Below are 22867 nucleotides of genomic sequence, written 5' to 3'. Positions count from 1 at the left end.
TGTATTCACAAACTGTCCACTTCTTCCTTGGCTTTCCATGACAGACTGTATAATCTCCAAAGACTAGTAACATTCAGTACTTCTCTTTTAACCCTCAAGCCACTTATCTTTCACTGTCTCTCCTTCCATCCTGAGATAGAATTTTCTTCCATGAAATAAAAATAAGGAAAAAGATGGAGTATTTAGATGAAACAAAAATTGACATGGAAGTACGTAAATTACTACGCTAATTTTCCACATAAAGTAGTTTATATAACATACGTTATATTAGTAAATATACTTCTTACTTTGGAGTGCTATTAGTAGTAGCAAGCATGTCTTTGGAATCAAAGATGCTGTCATCTTAACATGTATTGTAAATTTGTGTCAACAGAAGTATTTTTCAAGATTGCACTTATTTTTACGTATTAACAAAGATGCTATTTACAACCAGAGGTACCAGAGGTACATAACAAATCTGCAAATACTAGAAGCAGTTATGCTAGAAGAAGAATGTCTCAGGGAGCACCCCAGGGTTTCTTGGGAAAACTGGGTTCAATTTTGTTTTCCTTCTTAGTCTTTTTGTGTGACGGCAGCCAAGTTTCAGCCTTTTGTTGTTCAGTTCCTCCTGTGTAAAACTGGTGTAATAGGAAGTTTCCAAATTACAGGATAGAGAGGTGTACACTCAGCTAAACCTATGAGATGAAAACAGTGGTCATTAAATACACTCCACTGGATTAGCAAAGCTTTTGAAATAAAGAAAAAAAATTCATCTGTACCAGGGATCAAGCTTTCTCGGGACTGCGGAATTCTGTGCAAATCTTACCAATTTCTGCTCAAAATACAAAGTGCATTTCCTGCCTTTGTTACATCTGATGTAAACAAACGTAAATCTTTATATAGTTATAGAAGTATAGACAGGGTAAATTTTTATGTAGTTATAGAAATATTCCAAAACATGCCGATGTATGCTCTTCTGCTGCTAGGAAGAGGCTGAGGGGGCACCATAGATGATAGATACAAATTACATTGCTGAGACACTGCTGAGATACAGTTGTGAAAAGCATAATGAAAGAGCTCAATGTACAGAATCCATGTAATGGCTTGTAGCAAAGGCTGGCAAAGGGAGATTATGATTCAAGGCAACCTAATAACGTTTGTGAAGTTCCCTGTTAAATGAAAGGAAAAAACCTGAACATGTGGAAGAGATAAAGCAGAAGAGCTTGCATCTGAAATAAACAGAAATGGCCAACAGAGAAGTATACATACTCTCTGTCACTTATTCCTACCTTTCACTTTTTATGTCATTTTTGCAAGTAAAAAGTAGTATCTGATCACTCTGTTTCTAGTATAATAGATTAATCCTTTTACATGTTTTCTTTCTTGATTTGACACATATATTCAGCTGCCTTTCAAATCTCTTAGAATTTTTTAACAGTATTTCTTGTTTTCCACTGTAATCTAATTTCCTGCCTTCAAACACCTTTCTTCCGTTTGCTTCCGAGCCAATCTTTGATGCTTTTAAACTTAATTTTCATCTAGTTTTGTAAGTTAAAGAAAGATTTCCCTTAAGTTCTTAACACTGTCAAAAATTATACTAAATACAACATAGCTACTAGTGAAAAGCAATCAACTTATTTTACTTTGGAGAACTAGCATGCATAAAGCTACAAGTTGCATCATGTAAAATAAAAAGCTATGGTAATGTCACAAAATCTAAGATCTGATTTAATTTTCTTCCTTCCTTAAAAGAATGCTGCTAAAAACATTCACATGCAAATAGCAGATCACATGCCTTTCTAACATTTGGAATTAGAAGGGCTCCTGGTCGAGTTACTATCTGCTTTAGGTCTATTTACTTTTATATTACTTCAGAATATGACCAGCAATGAAAAGGCATCAACTCTTTGCAGCATCTGCAAGTTTTGTAATAAAACTCCTACACGATTACAGGACTTCCTTCCTTTCTTTATGAAAGCAAGTTATTCATACAGTACTCTTGAGAAAGCACCAACTATTTAGTGGAAAGTACCAATTCACCAAGGTGGGAGAAGAATTTGGATATAAAGGCATTTAGCCTCAGGGAGGGGAAAATCTGCAGGGCAACAGATTACAAGTGGTTAGAAAGAGAAGTATTGATAGAATCCTGCAAAGCTGAAGCAAATAAAGTGACAAATCTCAAAGGGGATGTAGAAGAGAAAAGTGGCCTGCCAGGAAGATGGCAAGCTATGTAACATGGCAAGGATGGGCAGGAGTCACAGAGAAGACACCAAGGTGTTTAGTTAGCTGCTGGAAGAGACTAATACTGGCAGAAAAAAAATCATGTTAGGGCCATCTCTAGGGTCAGTGATTATTGAAAACAAATAATTAGACGAAAATACACATGGAAAAACATTTAGCCTGATAGAAAGCCTAGAAATTTTAGCCTGTTATTCAAAGAAACTGTTCACAGAAGTTATGTACTCACTAAATACTGGAGTGAAAAATAGCATAAAGAGACCAAAGAGCTGCCACAAACACAAATATTAAGTAATGCACTGGGCAGCATGGCAGAACAAGCTCAGGCCTGCAGAAATAAACTGAGAGCCAGAGAGGATTTGTCTTTAGAAGGAACCCTACATGCTAGGTATAGAAGCCCATAGGAATTGTTCTGTATTCTTTTGGACTGCCTACATAGGGCATGAGTTGAAAATACTCCTTATTTTTTGACAGGTCTTCCCATGTCTTCTCAGGTTGGAAAGTATTATGCTAATTATTGTTGATTATTTATTTACTAGAAACCTGTCAAATGTCAATGCAACAGTACAAGAGACAAAGCTGAAAGGACATAAATATCAGGCTTTTAGTACTCAAGATAGTGCTGATTCTAATTCCTATTGACTATTCAAGTCCTTGGTCTGAAAGTCTTGGTAAATCTCTGACCTGGTTAATCCTTTACTCCCCTTTCTTCCCCTGCCCTGAAAATACTGTTTTGCTTGTACACCTTCAGATTGATTGGTCTTTAGTCAGAGTAAGTGGTAAAAAAAAACCCCAGAAACAAGGGGGTTTCTCAGGTATTTGTTCAAGTTTTTCAGGGATTGGTGAAAGATGTTCTGACTGTGAACATCTGTAGCTGTGGCCAAGAGTTCAAATACTCTACAGTTGCTGTATCCATCGTATCTTTCCACACGTTTCAGCAACATTGCACTCATTTTTGGTTCCAGAACTTAAAGTATATCAGTATAGAAGAGCAGATTCTTCACTTTTGGTGAGAACAAGTGAGTTTAGTGAGAATCTCACTAACCTTTTATGGGGCAAAGTAATATTCAGTCACCTTAAGTGGGAGAAGACAAGGAAAACAATGGTGATAACAGAAAAAGCATGTTTGGCAGAAGTATGCACCATTGACATAGGGCCAACTGCAAAAATACATACTTGTGCTTATGAAAAAAAGGCTGGACAGTAAAATGTGTTTTGTTCCAGTGATTTGTTTTCTGTTTCCTCTTGATACTGACTAGGAAAGGGGAATAAAGAGAGCCAGACAATCTCTTTCCACTGGAAAGAATGGAAGATAAGAAAGGGACATCTTTGGATATAAGTGCAAGATCACATAGCTTAATGGGCCCCAAAGGAGCAGATATTTCTACAGGGGGTGGGGGGTGGAGGGGTGGGGAAAGAAGCTCCTTAGAGATCCCAATGACAAATTTACCCTCATTTTAGAAGCTTCTATTTCTCACTTCAAAAATTAACAAATGGAGTGGTAACAGAGGCTCCTGAGGGAGGTAAGTAAACTGAGACCCCCAATGAGCAGTATCCATAGCATTTGGGGAGAAGTAAAGATCATCCAATTCCATGTGCCAAAGTGTTTATAGCTTACATCCCAAGTTTCTCCTCTGTGCTCTGCTGAGGCTTTTGTCAAATCCCTACATACATTAGAAATACTAACCACACTGTACTTTCTTGACAGACTGCATATCAGTGGAGAATACAAATTCAGCCTAGGTACTAAGTTTTTCTATTGCATAAAACAGTCATATACAAGGATGACCAGTAGCGATTAAGTTATGGCACTACACAGAAGTTCCTCCATGTGAATTGAATTAATTGATTTATTAGTAGCAAAATAGCCAGGTGGGTCAGGCTAATTAAGACTATGATTGCTAATTGCCAGCACTGGGGACAGTATGAGTGGTTGCACAGGCAATAGATGCAAGACACAGTCTGTAACAGCTCTATAAACTGCTAGATAGTTAAGACTGGGGAAAAAAATAAGAGAAGACATTGTTGAGGATGGGAGTGTAAGTCATTGCAGGCTCCATTCAGATGAGAGAAGTAGTTCTCTATAGAGAACTTCTGTCATTCTTCAGTGGTCTAATCCAGTGGTCTGCAAAGTGGGGTGTGCACACAGTAATCCACTGAGATGCAGGAAGAATGTATTTTTTGTACCATTAATAAATACATTTATAAAAGTAAAGTATTTAATTTGTCTTTATCTCATCCTTTTGTAATTCCTCTTTTCTAAATATGATCTATGTATACATTAGTATAGTTAGTACATGTATATAATTTATAAATCGTTTGGAGACATGTTTGGAGTCTGCTGGTCTAGTTTAAGGTTCAGAATAGCTTTCCTTCAGTTTCCCAGTTTTCTGTATATTGGAGTCTCTCTGGTATGCTGGATATATCAGATAGTTTGGCTGCCAGGTTTAGGTGTTTTAAAGAAAAGAAGTTATACAATGTGGTTGTTAGTGTTTGTAAAACTTAAAAGGTTAAACTTGACGTTCACATGCATTTAAAACTGAATGTCTATAATGCTTCATAAACCATACAATACAACTGTAGAGCCAAATGGGACCAAATGATTGTTGTTTTCAGATTGACTAAACTATGGAGAAAGTGCTGGCTGGAAATGTATGATCTAAATCTGGAAAATATATTTAATAAGTATATATGACCATAGGTGTATTAAGCCTAAAAAAATCCAGATACTGTGCATGTTGTAGAAGGATGAGGGTTTTAAAACTTAGATTCTGTAGATTAAATGAAAAAAAACCATGACATTTTTGTCTCTGGAATTGCTATGGAAGAGTTTTAAAGCAATTTCAACATTGAGATTTTTTAAGTATTTCTTATTCTGTACCTATCCAATTTCTGTTAAATTAATGTCAGAAAAGATATGTGTTTTTTTTATACTGAATATTAGTTTCCCATACTTCTTTGTTTAGCAAGTACTACATAGTGCTGGATGTTCCTGTTCTCAATATCCCTTTCTTTTTTCTCACTAGTAAATGAACCAGACGTTTTACTGCATTAAACAAGATTCTTCTTCCTTACCATTTGCCTTCCAAAGCTGATAACCTCCTCGCATGCCGTCACAGGTGCTTTAGAGTGAACCAGTTTCTAAAACTTACTCTGTGTTGATAGCAACAGTCAGAAAAGGGGTATTATCTTCTCTTCTCTATTCTCCATAGCTTGACTGAAGGACTATAAAAATTAAGGTTTCAAATAAATATTTTGGCTTCTTCTAAAAGAAACTTCTGCATCTGTGATTTTTTTCTTTTACTGTAGCTTAACAAGCAAAAGTGAAATGTCACGTTGTATTAAAGAAATTCTGAATAATAGTGAATTATAATGAATAAAAATACTTGCAGCATTGCTTACCCAAACACGACTCAGTCACAATCACAGATCATTTTATTTTGTCATTTTTTGCCAAGATACGTGGCAGGCTTGTGGGAGGAATGTTTATTACCCATACTAGTTATGTTGGTTTAGTTGGGTTTTTTCTAATTCACTTGTTTCAGTTCACTTAGTGGGTATTGGATCTTTTCTCTGTAGTGCCACCACCTCATTTAATTTTCTCAGTGTGAGAAATTCTGATCCTGAAGTAGCTGCTGGGATGAGAATTTCCCCAGTAGACTTTTTCTGATTCTTTATATTTTAACATCATGTGCTTTTCCTAGTGAATTACAGTAATTTACTTATAGCATCATTATTTGGTAAATAATAAACATTTTAAGGATTATTTATTTTCAGAGAGATTAACAGTATATGACAATTCTCTCTCCCTTAGCTTCAGTCAGATCTTAATTCTCCTGAGCATAAAATTTTAGGCAACTTTTTCAATGAGGTGCCTGTGGGAATTTTAAGTGCATTATTTCACTAAATTAAATTTATTACCTATTTGTATACCCTTTCTATGTCAAAACATTAGTTTTAATCTAGTTTGTGGATCTTGTTTTAATAGATTGCTGCCAAAGGATTTATGTACAGTCTTTCCTGAGAACTCCCCCACATGTCATTATGTTCGTGTTTCTATGCTGCCACATAAGTTGTCAAAGATGCTACATTTTTTTCCTTTTCTTCCTGACACATCCCTGGCATTTGTTTCTAGTTCTGTTTTTTAAAATGTTTGAAATTAGATGAATTAGATGTCTTCTTAAAGGTATTTTAGTGTTCATTCCTCACTTGATTGATATTATGCAGTAGTTTTTACACCGTCTGTACCAAAAATAGAAAAAATATAAATGTCACTTTGTGACCTCATGTTGAGAGCTTGTGGCTTTCTTTTGACTTGTTCCTTTAGAAATATTTTAGTTAGCTGTTTAGGAATTAGATACTTTTGCTTCAATTAGGGACACATTGACAGTAATATCCTTGCTTTGTAGCTTAGAAATATTCATAGTCTGTAGCCTGAACTGTCTGCTGTTAAACTGAGAGAGTATTGTATGCTTTAGATGCTGTATAGGCATGATGTGCACAGCCTTGAGATATATACACCTATATAAGCTCCAGACTGTGCAAAATGCTAAAATCAGCATTCTTACTAGCTTTGGTCTTACACAACTTTGCTCAAATAGTATGGGCAACACATTCCGTTTTACTGTTCTTGCAAGAATACATTTTGAGTTGCAAAACAATATGGCAAGCAGAACATCCACCTTCTGGATCAGCTGTCTAACTGTGTGCATGCAGTTCACCTTGTGAGGTCTTACAGTGCTGACCTATGACCTGACAACAAATTTATTTGAAGCTTTTTTATATCTATGTCTTTCAGCTGTGGCACTCCTCAAAAATGGAAATCAGTGCTGTCTATGGAGGGTCAAGATGTATCACATACTTAGGTTTAGATCAGAGCTCAAACCTCAGTGGTTGCCTTTGGCTTAAGCTGATTAACTTGAGTTCTGCCATTGATATCTGTGAAATGTCCTGGCAGACCCATCTGAAAGGTGTGATTTAAGTACAATGTGTATTGTATATACAAGTTAACCGTATCTTTGTAGAGACAAATGTATTGGGTTTTAATTGTTATTTTTAATGGATCAGATTAAAATATTGTTCTGTTCTATTTGATCTCTGTCCCCTGGTGGGCTTTCTTTTTTTGTGTCTTTCCAACAGTGTGACAGTTTCCTCTTTAGACTTTTAATTATGTCTCTGAGGACCTCCTGTATTAGCGATGGTGGTGGCAGTTTACCTTCTGAGAGCTAACCCAGCTAGTTGCTGCTGGGCTTAGCAAGTTTTACAAAGATGGTGCTTTTATATTTTTAAACTCCAATAGAGTTTGGGGTTTATTTGAATAATTAGATGGCTGAAATGGCCAAACTGTTCTTATATCTGGCTACAGAATAAATTATCACGCTTATGATTGTGTTACCATGGTCTATTCAGGTAATGGATCAGAGCTGAACGTGGCAATTCAGGACAGTTACTTCACAACAAAACTGCTAACGGCATTGTTGTCATGTGGTAATCTGTTTTTTGAGCCTCTGCGATAGTACTGGAACAGCTTTTAAAATCAGACACTTTAGATATTTCTTTCCTCCTCTTTAGGATTATTAAAAATAATACTGCATTAACTACACTGTATCTTCCTGCTTTCCATTCATTCTATCACTCTTTTTTATTGCATCTCTAGATGTCTTTCCTTGCTACTGTAAGAAAAAAAGTACAAGTTGTGCGTCTTCCTTTTCATTCAAAAATGCTTCCCAAAAACATATTTCCCCCTAAAGTCTAGACAGAAAAAGTCAGACATTCCTCAGCCCTGCCACACAGCATAATTGTAAGAGGATTATAGCAAAGGTGGTATTAATTATGCAACATCAAAAAAATCAGAATTAAATATAGAACCTAATAAGATAGCCTTAAGAACCTACGAGCAACTCTATTGTCTCACTATCAAAATATGTCCTTAATTTCTTACTTTCCCAGTTCCTCTTATGTCCCCATCATAATCAGAGCATCAGGTCTAATACAGGATAGTTTTTAAGGAATTTGAGGCTGGTACTGGCTTTTCAAGGTTGTCATGAAAAAGCATACTGTATACATGTATAAACACAGACTTAGTGAAGGTGCTTTCATTTATAAATTGCATCAGGAACGAACTTTTTAAAAAAAGGTTCAGTCTGAACTGTGAAAAGAAGGGTAGTCCAACCCAAGACAAACAGTTACTGCGCCCATATACTTGCGGTGAAAGAGAAGACCCCCCTCTTCTGGCATGAGCTGGAGTAGCTCTCCACAGAAGACGATAAAATATGTTAAAAACCATGTTTTGATCACAAATAGGAATACTCCTAGGATTAATATTTGTATAACAAATATTTCTTCCTCCATCATGTCCTCTGAAGTTTTCTCATGCCACGCTTGCACACAAAACTTAGTCCTCTACACCACCTCTCTGAATGTGCACTGAGTGTTCTAGCTGCTTTACTAGAGACTGAACACTCACTGTGTCACAGTCAGATTCTTTTTGTGTAATTGTTTTCTGGTTCATTACAAAATGTATGAAGAACTTGCTACTCCAAGCACCGAGTGGACTGAGCACCAATATTAAAAATACGACCTGCAGTCTTGATAACTGTAGAAGCAAAAGCCTTTTGACACACAAATTCTCTTTGTTCAGGCAATGTTATTTGCTGCCTTCTTCCCTGAAGGTGACCAGCGGTTCCAGCTGGTGAGAGAAGACTGTTGCTAAAGATGTTCAGAAATCCTTTTCCATCCAGCATTTCAATTGTTCCTGTAAATACAAGGTTTTCTCTATGATAAATATGGCAGTGAGAATTCTGTCCGAATCAGACTTCAAAACAGAAAACTGTATGTGTATTTATCTATTTTCCTGCCAGAAATAAAGAAGCAGCATGTATAATGTTTCCTTTTGTTTGTTTTTAAATTTTGCATTACCTTTTATTTTTACCAGCCTTTACAGTTCATGAGTTAATGTTAGGTAGATGGAATTCTTCTATGAGATCATATATTTCACTCTGTAAATGAAAGATAGACTAGCTTTACCCATACCCTAACAGTTAAGAAAAAAATAAAGCAGTGAAACATATTCACATTCCTCCTGCCGTGCCGAAGGAGCAGCTGTTTTGCTTTGGTTTTAAAATTGAAGTCATAGATGGAGAGATATGTAATGCTGTTTATGTGATTCATCTGTAAGGTAGAATACTCCCTACAAAAAGGGAGGAGTTTTAAAGACCAACACTGTATAGTTGACTCATTTCTATGCAATAATACGCAAAATAATGTATTTCTTTCCAACACACAGATAAGGTATGAACTTAAGCATCTTTACTCTGATAAGGGCTGGAAATAGAATGGCAGCCATTGTGATAGGCACTGAACTGTTTAGCAATTTATCTAGAAAAGCTCTTAGTTTTGAGTATTTCTCTCCTGTATTTCAAGTGTATTGCAGATTATTTTAATGTATTTTATACTTCTTAATTCCAGATTACTATGTCAAACCTAAGTAAAATGAAATTACATGTTTTCATTTTTCTGTTCTCAGTGTTTTAACAATTTTTATTTCTATTATTCATGTCCAAATATTAACTAATCGTTGTTTAACTTATGTGTGAAATCTGAACAAAGTACAGAAAAATATTAACATAATCTCTGTGACATTTCCCTAGACTTTTCTCACGACTTGCTCAGATTGTGCATTACAGTTTTGCTTTTTAAATTTGTTTTATAAAATTGGAGCACTTTTCAACCACTACTACAAAAGAGGCATCTGCTCTGGAATTGCTGTACTAATGGGTAGGAAGAGATCTTCCTTTTCTTCTGAATACTTTTGCATTTGAAGTCCTTTACTGAGTTTATCCACTGTGTCTCAAATAAACTCTGTTTATGAACTGCCCAGAAAGATGAAATCGAATATTGAGAAGGAATGGCTGGTGCATCAACCAATCTCTCTCCAAAGTCTTCAGTTAGGAATGTTGAACAATTGCTGTCAATTTAAGGTAAAATCAAGGGAGTCACAATTTTGGGAGGTTATAAGGTTTCTTGGGGTAGAACAATAAGCTAAGAAGAAATCAGCTATATATTTCTAAAGCATGCTTTAGTTAAGAATCTTTGCCCTGGGGAAGCCCATGAAGGACAGACATACAGTGTGGACTTGTAAGAAGATTGAAAATATTGTATTAATTATGATTTAATTGTAAATCTGTAAGTGGGAGAAAAGGACCTTGATCAGCAAGAAACCTAGAACTGGTTAATTGTTAGAGAATAGCATATTAGTAATTTATTGTAGCTGTAGTTTATCTTCTTCAGTGTTTATATGAAGAACACATTGTATTTCTATCTGCAAAACTTCATTAACTGTTTCTCAATCCTTTTTGAAGCCATTATAAATGTATATAATGACTTCCTACTTGCTTATCTAATGCTGGGTCAGTTTTCCATTTCTTAATGAAGAGCTTCCCGCTGGAAGCTTTTTGTGAGCAATTGTCAGCAGGTGGGTTACAGAGGGAGAGAAGGGTTTTATCTCTTATGGTAGTGAGGCTAAGCCTGTTGCTGTGTTGCTAACCAGAGTTTTAAAAGGTTTGGGATCTGTATTCCATTTTACTGGTGACTCTGAGTGACTTTAAAGAAGGTAACTTGCAGTTTTTAAAGGTCTTCTGGCATGTTTTCCCAGGATTTCAATGGTTGTCCAGCATCAAAACAGTTTTTAAAAATTGCCCCTGCTGTATGCTGCCTTTAGCTTAACAATCTGTAAACATCCTGTCCTGACAGGTGTATCAGGATGCGGTATGTTATATATGTACTAGTATCTTAAAATACTAATATAGACATTAGACTGTATGATGCTCAGTTTTACTAAAAAAGGAGATTAGTAGTAGTTAAAACAGACACAGGATCTCTCAAAACGATGACAATCAGCTTCTTCAGGACTTTGAAGACTTTAAAATGGTTTTATTCAAGACAATAATTTACTGGTATTCACACAACTTTTTGTTCACACAATTTGCCCTTGCAGCACAGAAGGCAAATGGTTTCCTGGGCTGCGTTAGGAGGAGTGCTGCCAGCAGGTTGAGGGAGGAGATCCTCCCCCTCTGCTCAGTCAGTGAGGCCACACCTGGAGTCCTGTGTCCAGTTCTGGGCTCCCCAGTAAAAGACAGACATGCAGATACTTGAGAGGATCCAGCAAAGGGTCACTAAGATCAGGATGGCACTATGGCAGCTCCCCTATGAGGAAAGGCTGAGACAACTTGGTCTGTTCAGCCTGGAGAGGAGAAGGTTCAGGGAGGGATCTGTCGTGGTTTAACCCCAACCAGCAACCAAGTACCATGCAGCCGCTTGCCCACTCCTCCCCCCACAAGAGGAATGGGGAGGAGAATTAGGAAGGAATGTAAAATTCTAAGGGTTGAGATAGGAACAATTTCATAATTTAAATAACATAAACCAAAATGAAGACAATAATAGTAATTATTGGAGGAAGAAGGGGAGAGGAACAAAATCCAAAGGGAAGGGAGAAAAGAAGACAAGTGATATACAGTACAACCACTCACCACCCACTGACCGATGCCCAGCCAGTCCCCAGCAGCGATCAGTGCCCCCAGCCAACCCCACCCTCACCCCAGTTTATATACTGAGCGTGACATTCTATAGTATGGAACATCTCTGTGGCTAGTTTGGGTCAGCTGTCCTGTGTCCCCTCCCAGCTTCTTGTGCTCCTCCGGCCTTCTCCTTGGCAAGGCTGGAGAAACTGAAAAGTCTGTAACTTAGTATAAACACTACTTAGCAATAACTGAAAACATCCATGTGCCATCAACATTGTTCTCACACCAAATCCAGAACACAGCACTGCACCAGCTACTATAGAAGGAAATTAACTCTGTACCCTCTAAAACCAGGCCAGGATCTCATCAATGTGTACAAATACGTGAAGGGAGGGTACAAAGAGAACAGAACCAGGCTCTTTTCAGTGGTGCCCAGTCACAGGACAAGGGTCAATAGGCACAAACTGAAACACAGGAGGTTCTCTCTGAACATCAGGAAATGCTTTCCCTCTGTGAGGGTGTCTGATCACTGGCACAGGTTGCCCAGAGAGGTTGTGCAGTCTCCATCCTTGGATATAGTCAAAAACTGTGGTCACCTAGGCCAGATGACCTCCAGAGCTCCCTGCCAACCTCAACAACCATTCTGTCATTGTGTGATTCTTAGCTTTTATCCCAAATAAAGACTTTTGGTGCAAACTGGTTATAGTAATTTCTGAAGATTTTAAAGAATTTCACACCTAAGCTTATGAATAATAGCAAATAGCATAGCATTGTGATTTGTTGATACTTCGCACAAATGTGGAAGTTATCATAGATTGAAGGCATTTCCTGGGATTTGTGGTATGGAAGGAGTTTTATCTGTTTATGAACTGTATACTAAGAATGGAGGAGCAATTATTTCCTTAACTTTCAAGGGGCTTTTTATTAAAATGGCCTTTTTCTCCCCAGACTTCCTCAAGGTTTTGGAAGCATAATTAACAGAATTAATCCTGTCAGTAAAACATGAACTTTGAGAAGAGTTGTTACTAGGAGCTAGAGAAGTAAATACTACATTGCTATTGCCACTTGACATTACACAGAACTTACTGTTAAACTGTATAAAATAGTTCAGGTTTTTTATCTCTGTACTACTATTACTTGTGGTTAAATGAACAGCTGATGAAATATTTGAACAACAAAAATATGTACAAGTAAATACAAAAAACTTAATTGAATGAAAGCAAATCTTCACACATACCTCGTATTTGACAGGCTGACAGACTAAAAAACATTTTAAATTGAAGCTGTGTATACTACCTCTACATGTAGTCACTAGACAAAGGCTTTCTAATCAATGTAATGCCCTTTAGGAAAGGTTCATCATCTCTGAGGGCTGATACTTTGAAAAATCGGTATCTACTGCTCATGCTTTAGATTCCTAGAGAAGAAATTGCTGCTAAGAGATGGAAACATTACCTCACAACAGCTGTAAACTCTCCATCTCGGCAGGCACTGATTACATAGATAAGATCAACAAAACCACATTTGAGACCTAAATATTCTGGTGGTGGTGTTAATTCTCTGTCCTTCATTTAATCTTATTATTTAACTAAGCAAAAAATACATTTTCAGTGTTAGTACAAAAGCATATTAAAAGAGCTAGTTTTCAAAACAGAGAAAATAATTAAGCCTTCAGCCGGCGATGTGGTAGCTCTGTTGTGTGTCTGACACTGTACTGTTGGCATTTTTGATCTAACTTCTCCATCTTCTTGGTGTAACTAAGCAATGCAGTTAAATTACTACAGCCCTTCTCTCCTCAAGTGGACAGATATTATATTGTTACAGCTCTTTATTAGAGAAGAACAGCCTTACCTATGTAAGGCAGATTTGTATAGACACCATGCATTCATGCAAGAGGGTTTTTTAAAGCTATTTCAGTTAGAGTCTACTCCAAATGCAATAGCTTTCTTGAAAAAATTCAGATTTAGAATAGGCCTCTATTTTGGAGTAATGCTAGTGCTAAGGAACAGAAACCACTGAAAAATTTTACCCCTTCCAATAAGTCCTTCATGCTTTAGCTCTCGGTGTATCCTAGCAAAACCTCTTTATTTCACATCACATGAAGAAAAAGAATAAGAGGGAGTGTCATAACAGCTGCTTATGTTGCCAGGGAACACCAGGATGAAGCCTGTTGTCTTTTGATTGCTTTTAGTAGAGCTAGGGCTGGAACAGCTGGGGAACTCCTTCACTCTCAAGGAGACACACTGCTGAAAACACACTTGCCTTCCTCTTGTCACACAGCCACATGCCAGACAGCACCTGAGAAGAGGCATTGTTAATTACTCTGTATACTTAAAAGAACGTTTTCCAGGGTTTAGCATATTGTCTGCTTCATATACACCAAAGTCAGAGCTAAATCTTCCAAAGAACAATGGTTAGCTCTCAGGCTGATCCAGGGGCCATTTTATAGAATTACAGAACAGTTTGGGTTGGAAGGGACCTCCTCTCATCTAGTCAACCCCCCTGCAATGAACAGGGCCATCTCCAACCAGAGCAGGCTGCTCAGAGCCCTGTCTAGCCTGACCTTGGACATTTCCAGGGATGGGGCATCCACGACTTCTCTAGCCCACCTGTTCCAGTGTCTCGCCACCCCTACAGTGAAGAATTTCTTCCTTGTATCTGATCTAAATCAACGCTCTTTCAGTTTAAAGCCATGACCCCTTGTCCTATCACTACATACCCTGGTATAAAGTCCCTCTCCAGCTTTCTTGTAGGCCCCGTTTAGGTGCTGGAAGGCTGCTATAAGGTCTGCAGGAGCCTTCTGTTCTCCAGGCTGAACAACCCCAACTCTCTCAGCCTGTCTTCACAGGAGAGGTGCTCCAGCCCCCTGATCATCTTCATGACCCTCCTCTGGACTCACTCCAGCAGGTCTGTGTCCTCCTTATGTGGGGGCCCCAGAGCTGAATGCAGTACTCCAGGGGGGGTCTCATAAGACCAGGGTGGAGGGAGAGAATCGCCTCCCTTGACCTGCTGGTCATGCTTCTTTTGATGCAGCCCAGGATACAGTTGTCTTTGTGGATTGCAAGTTCACATTGCCAGCTCTGTCCAGCTTTTCATCCACCAGTACCAAGTCCCTTTCCACTGGGCTTCTCTCAGTCTCCTCATCCCCTAGCCTATATTGATACTGTGGGTTGCCCTGACCCAGGTGCAGGAGCCTGCACTTGTCCTTGTTGAACCTCATGAGGTTCACATGGGCCCACTTCTTGAACTTGTCCAGGTTCCTCTGGATGGCATCTCTTCCCTCAGGCATGGGGGACATGCCTGGCATGACACCCACCGCTCATCTGGGTGTCATCTGCAAACCTGCTGAGCGTGCATTCATTCCCACTGTCCATGTCATTGATGAAGATATTAAACAGTACTGGTCCCGGTATGGACCCCTGAGGGACACACTTACCACCATTTGACCACTACCCTCTGGATGCAACCATCCAGCCAATTTCTTATCCACCAAACAGTCCACCCATCAAATCCATGTCTATCCAATTTAGAAAGAATAATATTGTGGGGGCTGTGTCAAAGGCCTACAGAATTCCAGATAGATGACATCTGTAGCAATTCCTTTGTCCTCTGATATAGTCACTGCATCATAGAAGGCCATTAGGTTGGTCAGGCAAGACTTGCCCTTGGTGAAGCCATGCTGGTTGTCTTGAATTATCTTCCTGTCCTCCATGTGCCTTAGCATAGCTTCTAGGAGGATCTGTCCCATGATCTGCCTAGGCACAGAGTGACAGGTCAGTAGTTCCTAGGGTCCCCCATTCTACCCATTTTAAAAATGGGTGCAATGTTTCCCTTCTTCCAGTCATCAGGGACTTCACCTAACTGCTATGACTTTCCAAATATCATGAAGAGTGGCTTGACAAGTACATGAGCCAATTCCTTCAGGAGCTTGGGATGCATCTCATCACGTCCCATAGGCTTAGGTATATTCAGATTCCTCAGGTAGTCATGAACATGATCTTCTCTTATAGTGGGATGTACTTTGCTCCCCCAGTCCCTGCCTTGAGGTCCATCCAATCGAGGGTGTGGGAAGAAAGGTTGCCAGTGAAGACTGAGGCAAAAAAACCTGTTGACTACCTCAGCCTTCTCCTTGTCTGTCATTACCAGTTTGCCAGTTGTGTTCATCAGAGGAGTACACATTCTCTGATCTTCATTTTCTGGCTGACATACACATAGAAGCCCTTATAATTCTTTCCATTCCTTGTCAAGGTCAGCCCCAGCCACACCTTGGCCTTCCTCACCCCATCCCTACAGAACCAGGCAGCATCCCTATGCTTTTCCCAGGATACCTGTCCCTGCTTTCACTGGCCCGTGCATTTCCTACTTGCCCTTTAGTTTGACCAGTAGGTCTCAACTCATCCATGCTGGTCTCTTACCTTCCTTTCCTGATCTCTTATACCTAGGAAACAAGAGCTTTTGTGCTCTATGGAGAGCATCCTTAAAGATCTGCCAGATCTATTCTGCTCCCTTGTCCCTGAGGGCAGTTTCCCAGGGGGTCCTACTGACTAACTCCTTGAACAACTGGAAGTTTGCTTTCCTAAAATTGAGGCTCCTGACTTTACTGTTTGCCTGACCCATATCCCTCAGGAGTGTGAACTCCACCAGTGCATCATCACTGCAGTCCAGGCTGCCTCCAATCTTGATGCCACTGATTAGGTCACTTGTGTTGGTGACCATCAGGTCCAGTATCGCATCCCATCTGGTAGGGCTGCCTATTACCTGGTTTAAGAAGTTATCCTCAATGCAATCCAGGAATCTCTAGGATTGCCTACAGCCGCTGGTGCTACTTTTCCAGCAGGTGTTGGTGTGGTTGAAGTCCCCCAGCAGGATGAGAGCCTGCAAGACCTATGTCTTCTGTAGCTACAGTAAGAGGACTGTGCCAATAGCCTCCCCTTGATCGGGCAGCCTGTACTGAACACCAGCCACAAGGTTCCTTCTGTTGCCTTGGTCTCTAATTCTTACCCATAGACTTCCAACTTGCTCGTGGCTATTCTTCAGAGACAGCTCTTCACAATCCACCTGTTTCTTGACGTAGGGGGCACCCCCGCTGCCCCTCCTTCCTTGCCTGTCCCTTCTGAACAGGCTGTAGCCATCGACAGCTGCACTCCAGTCTTCAGTTCATCCCAGCAAGTTTCAGTAACAGCAAGTAGGTCATGGCTTTCTAGCAGCACGGTGGCTTTCAACTCCTGTTTGTCGCTCATGCTGTGTGCATTGGTGTAGAGGCCTTTCAGCTGGGCTGTTGGCCACATCACCTTTCAAGAGGAACCTTAATTCCTCTGAGGTATTTCACTGATGTTTCCCTGTTGGCTCCTATTGCCTCAGAAGCTCCTGGCTCATCCCTGTAAGACTGGAAATGTGCTCCAGTGTACACAGCATGTCCCAGAGCAACAGACTGAGGGCCCTCACTAGCACCCCAACCCTCTAACCTCCCACAGCTTGTCACAGGCAAGCCTGATACTGTCCCTGCCCCCCCTCCAGTCTAGTTGAAAGCCCTGTCAATGAGTGCACCCCAGCTCAGGAGCACAAACTCTCCTCTATTCTGCCTTTGTAAAAGGTGAATCCCACCTGATGCCAGCAGGCCAGATTCCAGGCAGACCATCCCGTTATAAAAAAAACCACCAAATTTGTGGCGATGACACCAGCCACAGAGCTATATTCTTCTTTGATGAGGAATATCTAAGTATTAATGCCGCCTTCTAAAGAAGCAGCATTGGTGACATAAATAAATATGAGACTGCTGTATGAGAGGCTCCCGTTGGCCCTGCACCACATGTAGCACAGTTTCTGAGTTGGGAAGTTGATACTGGACAGAAAATAAGTACTACAAAGACTAGTGAATGAACATGTACTTTTTTCTTATTCCTGCTAAAATCAATCTCACCAAACTCAGCAGTAAGCAATGCATATTTGTAAAATAAATTAATGAAAAACAGAGGAAAAGGAGACTATCGGTTTTAATCATATTTTGCAGCATAAAGTTATTCCAGCATTAAAAGTAGCAAGAAGTAGAAATTAATAGTTTATGCTTAAAGTCAGAGGCTTAGATTTTTAGGCCGTGTTCGCACATCTACCATAATATTTTTAGTCTCAGCATAACATACTTTTTTTTTGTGATTCCAGGGTGTATGAACTGATGAATTCTGTAGAATAGAAAATCCAAGACTTAACTTTGTTGTAATAGTGTTAAATTCTTTACTAAACATACGAATAAGGAATATGTCTGCTTTCTAATACTAATGAGTATGAGTACTGAAAATTTATAGTGTCAATTAATGGGGTGCAGAATATGGAGCATGACAGCATCTTCACACCAAGATGTCTGCAGTCAAAAAAAAAAAAAAAAGGAGAACAGTAAAGTATTTCGACTATTGGCAGGACTGGTAGAACTACATACATCTAAGTGTGTCAGTGTCGTGGTTTAACCCCAGCCAGCAACCAAGCACCACGCAGCCAATTGCTCACTCCGCCCCAGCCAGAGGGATGGGGAGGAGAATTGGAAAGGAGTGTAAAACTTGAGGGTTGAGATAAGAACAATTTAATAATCTAAACAGAATAAAAAGGTAAGAACAACAATAATAGTAATAGTAATAATAACAACAGTTATATTGGAAAGGTTAAAAAGGTTAAAATCCAAGGGAAAAGGGAGAAAGGAAACCAAGTGATGCACAGTACAGCTGCTCACCACCCGCTGACTGATGCCCAGCCAGTCCCCCAGCAGCGATTCCCCCCGCCCCAGCTAACCTCCCAAGTGTATATACCAAGCATGATGTCCCATGGTATGGAATATCCCTTTGGCTGGTTCAGGTCAGCTGCCCTGGCTGTGCCCCCTCCCCACTTCCCATGCCCCTCCAGCCCTCTGGCTGGCAGGGCCCAAGAAACCAAAAGGTCCTTGACTTGGTATGAACATCACCCAGCAACCACCAAAACCATCCGTGCGTTATCAACATTGTTCTCACATCAGAGCCAAACCCCAGCTCTGTACTAGCTACTAGGAAGAAAGTTAACTCCATCCCAGCTGAAACCAGGACAGTCAGAAAATAGACCTTGACAGTATTTTAGTTGGTTTTAACTTTTAAAAGCTTATATACTGTAGAATGGTATTTTCTATTACTTCAAAGTAGACATTTTCATTTTTTAACAGAATTATCCTGTTTTTGAGACTAGACATGTCATGCCGTAACTGAATGCCTGAAGAAGGAATTGGGTGCTGAGGGTGAGCAGAACTGGAAAGAGGTAAGAAAGAAACAGGTCAGAAGAGTGACTATGATGGGAAAAGTAGAAATAGAAGGGGATGAGGCCAAGACTGGAGGAGTCCTCCATACTGCTTCTTCATCCCATTCCCAATTCTGTGTTATCTGAAAGACAGATTGCACCGGCAGCAGCCTGCTTAAGAGCACAACTCTGTTTAACACCTTGACCATTGTCAATCCTGTTCACTGAATGAATCAAGATTTTGGAGAAAAAATAACCCGTTCAGTTGGAATGCAGTTTGCATTGTAACATGGATGCTGTGAGATACTGAATTCAGACTGCAGAAGGAAAGTTCTCCTTTTTTCATAATTTGTAAGTACTTAACTTTGCAGACAATGCTGTTTTAATGGGGGATATCTTGAGCTACTTTCATGTAGCAGTTCTGAAAGCCTACATCTGCCAGAAGAAAAATCCATCAGGTGGAACATGAGTTGTGCCATCAGCAATCTTTGGCCCAGTAGATGCACACCACAGACCTAACACTAGAATTATTGTCCCATGAGTATCTTGTTATTCTGCACAAGGAACAGCACTTTTTATAGGGCTGGAATTTTTCATTTTTTTATTATTTTTTATTTGCTAACAGGTTTCAAGCTATTTACAGCAGACAGAAAGAAGCAAAGACAAAGGGCACAGAAATACCAGTTTTTTTGCAGACACTCTTCTCTATAGTCTACTAGATCCTGCTTCTTTTTGCTTTCATCTAATCCTACTCATTCTGGCTTTGAGTTTTATTCATTCCCCTTTTATGCGTGCCTCTAAACAGCTGCCTATCTCTTCATCTGTAGGCTTCTGTCTTCTCTGCTGCTGCCTACCTACCTTAGAAAGCAACTCCTTTGCATCTCTGACTGATGTCTTCTTCCAGAGTGCATATGCCCACCACACCCTCTTTCTCTTCAGCTTGTTTTCTGTCTGGCTTCTGTAATGTTATTTTCTTTTCATCTTCCTTATAGTGGGTTCCATTTTGACCACTTGTCTTTGTCTGGCTTATGCAGGGATAAGCATCTGAAAGCATAGGACAGACATCCAGCATTCAGCTTCAGTGTCCAGCTCTAGAAATACAGAATGAAAAGTGTTGCTTGGCAGAAGACTTGAATGTACTCTTTATTGACGTACTTGTCAGGTCTGAAAAGTCAGTTAGCTACTTAGTTAGACAGGTCTAACTTCAGTCATCTCTAAGAAGTCTCCACTGAGCTTTGTCAATTGTGGCTGCTTCTGAAAGCTTCTGAATTGCCACTGTTTGCAAAAAACCCCAAACCCTACATAGCTAGAGCTCCTCAGCAGACAGGTTATAACATTTATTGGGGGGGGCAAAGGGGGGAGGGGCAAAGGGGGTGGGAAGCAGGTAGTACTTCCTATTCTTTTCCTCAGAAATCAGGTCTTCCCCAAAATTTAATCTGTTAGTGAAAGGCATCTTGAATGGTTCAAGCAATTATAGAAGTCTTATAACAGGGATTATAGGGCAAATATGTACAGGATAAAACTGTATTTAAAACCAGGAATAAATAATGGGGTTTATTCTCTGAATAATTTATTTTTTTGACTTCCCAAAACCTTTTAAATAACAAGGTTGTAGTATGTCCACATGTGTGTGTTTGTGGCCTGATAATGAACTTTTGCTTTTGTTTGCAGCGTGGTCTTTGCTTTGGCTTACTGTGTACTACATGAACAAACACAATTTTACTCTTTTTAAAAATATTGTTCTGAGAACTGTTACATTCTCACCTTCCTGACTGAACTTTGTCTTCTTGAGGCTTGGATGCAGTGTGATGTTATTTGTGATGACAGGATATGCAGTATCAAAAAAACCCCACCCCAACAGAACAGCATAACTGTAGTGGCTGCCGTCAGCCCCGGCAGCAGTGGAAAGCCGCTTGAGCAGAGAGCATCTGTGGGCAGTGTGTGCTCAGACTGCTGTCACAGCAGCCCTGCATTGTCCTTCTGGATGCACAAAGCCCTCATGGCACTGCAAGGCAGGATGAGGAGCTGGAAGTAGTTAGCAAAGTGATACAGAAAGGTCCTTAACAGAAAGCAGTGATTTATTTCCATCACATGCCCAACAAAATGCCATGGTTTTGCTTTCTAAGAATCCCTCTACAGCATTTAAATTACTCTGTGTTGAATCTCTCTCTTTTCCTTAAAAAACAGAATGAAAATTAATTCATGTAAGCTAAATGATGGTAGACATTTTCTATTTATTTTACAGGGAAAAACTACAAAGCATCCTTTAAAATTAGCAGGGAGAAGGTGTCAGGGTGCAGGCAGGGACAGAGGCTCCCTGGGCACGCAGAGGCAGCTGGGCAGCCGGGGCCTGTCCCACCGCCCCAGCCAGCAGCAGGGCAGCTGGGCAGGGAGCAGGCAGAGGCAGCCCCATTCCTGGGCATTTGGCATCTGGCAGGGACCGGGATGGGCAGAGCCAGGCTGTGATACTGGCCCAGCGGCCAGGCACGGGGGCAGCTGGAGACTGGCTCTGCTATGGCATGGCTGGGGCAGGGGCTGGCAGCCCTGGAGGCTGACATGGGGTCCTGGGCCCTGGGGAGGCTTGGCAGGGCTGGTAAGCCCTGTCAGTGCCATCAGGGCCCTGATGGGATATACGATAGTGGTTTTTAATTTTTACTTTAAATAAAAAGAAATGCATAGTAGAGTTTTGAAGAAAGGAAGTAAAAAAAGGCAGGTTTTTTTCAGCTCCCTATGTTCTAAAAACTGAACTTCAGCAATAAAACTAAATGCAGTCAAGTGGATTTCACACAAATAGAACCAGTACTTAGATAATTATTTTAGTCATTTAGGAAGTAATTTTGACCTTAAACTAGGAGTGCATAAATAGGCCCATGTATGAAGAGATCAGACTATGATACAAGCAGCATTGTGTCAATTCTAGTTGTGTACCAAGTTTTGTAATTATAGATTAGTCTTTCTGCGCTATGGGTCACAGCTCAGCATCAATGGTATATTGTGGTTGTGGAAAATTTCTGTGCAAGTGGCAGACATATGTCGAATTATACAATGATGTTGAGACACCTTCAGTGTATGACGTTCTTTTCAAGACAGCATAAGAGCATGTGCAAGTTCTGAATTTATAAAACCTTAGTCATTATACAAAGAAAGACATACCCACTCTCTAGCAATTTGTTACAAGTTTGTGTTAATTCTTTGTAACCATAGACTCACAGAACAGCCCAGGTTGGAAGTGACCTGAAAAGATCAACCCTTTGTGGGAAATGGAGCCCGAATGGGATTATTGAGCATCCTGTCCAATCGCATCTTGAAAACCTGTGGAGATGGGGACCCTACCACATCCCTGGGGAGGTTGTTCCACTGAATAATTGTTCTCACTGCAAAAAATTTCTTTCTTATATCAAAATGAAACCTCTGCCAGTGCAACTTGTACCCACTGTCCCTTGTCTTCTCCGTGTGGCTCCTTGAGGAGAGAGAGCCTCTGTCCTTTTTGTAGCTGCCCTTTAAATGTCCATCTCCGAACCGTACAAAAAGAGATTCTGTTTCATATTGAGTGTAATCACATAACAAATGACAGCTGTGATTATTAGCATGGCATGCAAACGTATGTACAATAAAATAAAATCCTGTCCTGATAAGACAGAATTTCTCCTCTGTTTGTTATGATGAAACAGACTGTTGCATACAAGAGAAAAATTATATGACAGTACAAAATAGTCTCATTTTAAAAGATGGGTTCTGAAATATACAAAGGCTGATGATGGAGTTATTTCCTGAGCAGCTTTAGATTAGTCCTAGATGATTATTAATCTGGTCCAGAAAAATCTTTCTTATTTGGGCCACACTGTCTTTCACTTTAAACTGAGGCAGGTGATTATTTTCCT

The 22867-nt window shown here is 39.9% G+C and overlaps 1 long non-coding RNA gene across 1 annotated transcript in view; it reads left to right on the top strand.

The window, feature by feature from the left end:
• LOC129782769 (uncharacterized) overlaps positions 1-22537 on the top strand; it is a 35125-nt gene extending 12588 nt beyond the window's left edge. The window contains exons 2-3 of the long non-coding RNA XR_008744870.1: positions 18916-19007; positions 22191-22537. This is a non-coding gene — a long non-coding RNA (uncharacterized LOC129782769). The remainder of the gene's footprint in view (positions 1-18915; positions 19008-22190) is intronic.
• Positions 22538-22867: the final 330 nt, after the last annotated feature.

This window comes from Falco peregrinus, chromosome Z (assembly GCF_023634155.1).
Source record: "Falco peregrinus isolate bFalPer1 chromosome Z, bFalPer1.pri, whole genome shotgun sequence".
NCBI lineage: Eukaryota > Metazoa > Chordata > Aves > Falconiformes > Falconidae > Falco > Falco peregrinus.
The sequence above is the reverse complement of the archived record's forward strand: the minus strand, read 5'-3'. Positions and strand labels throughout refer to the sequence as shown.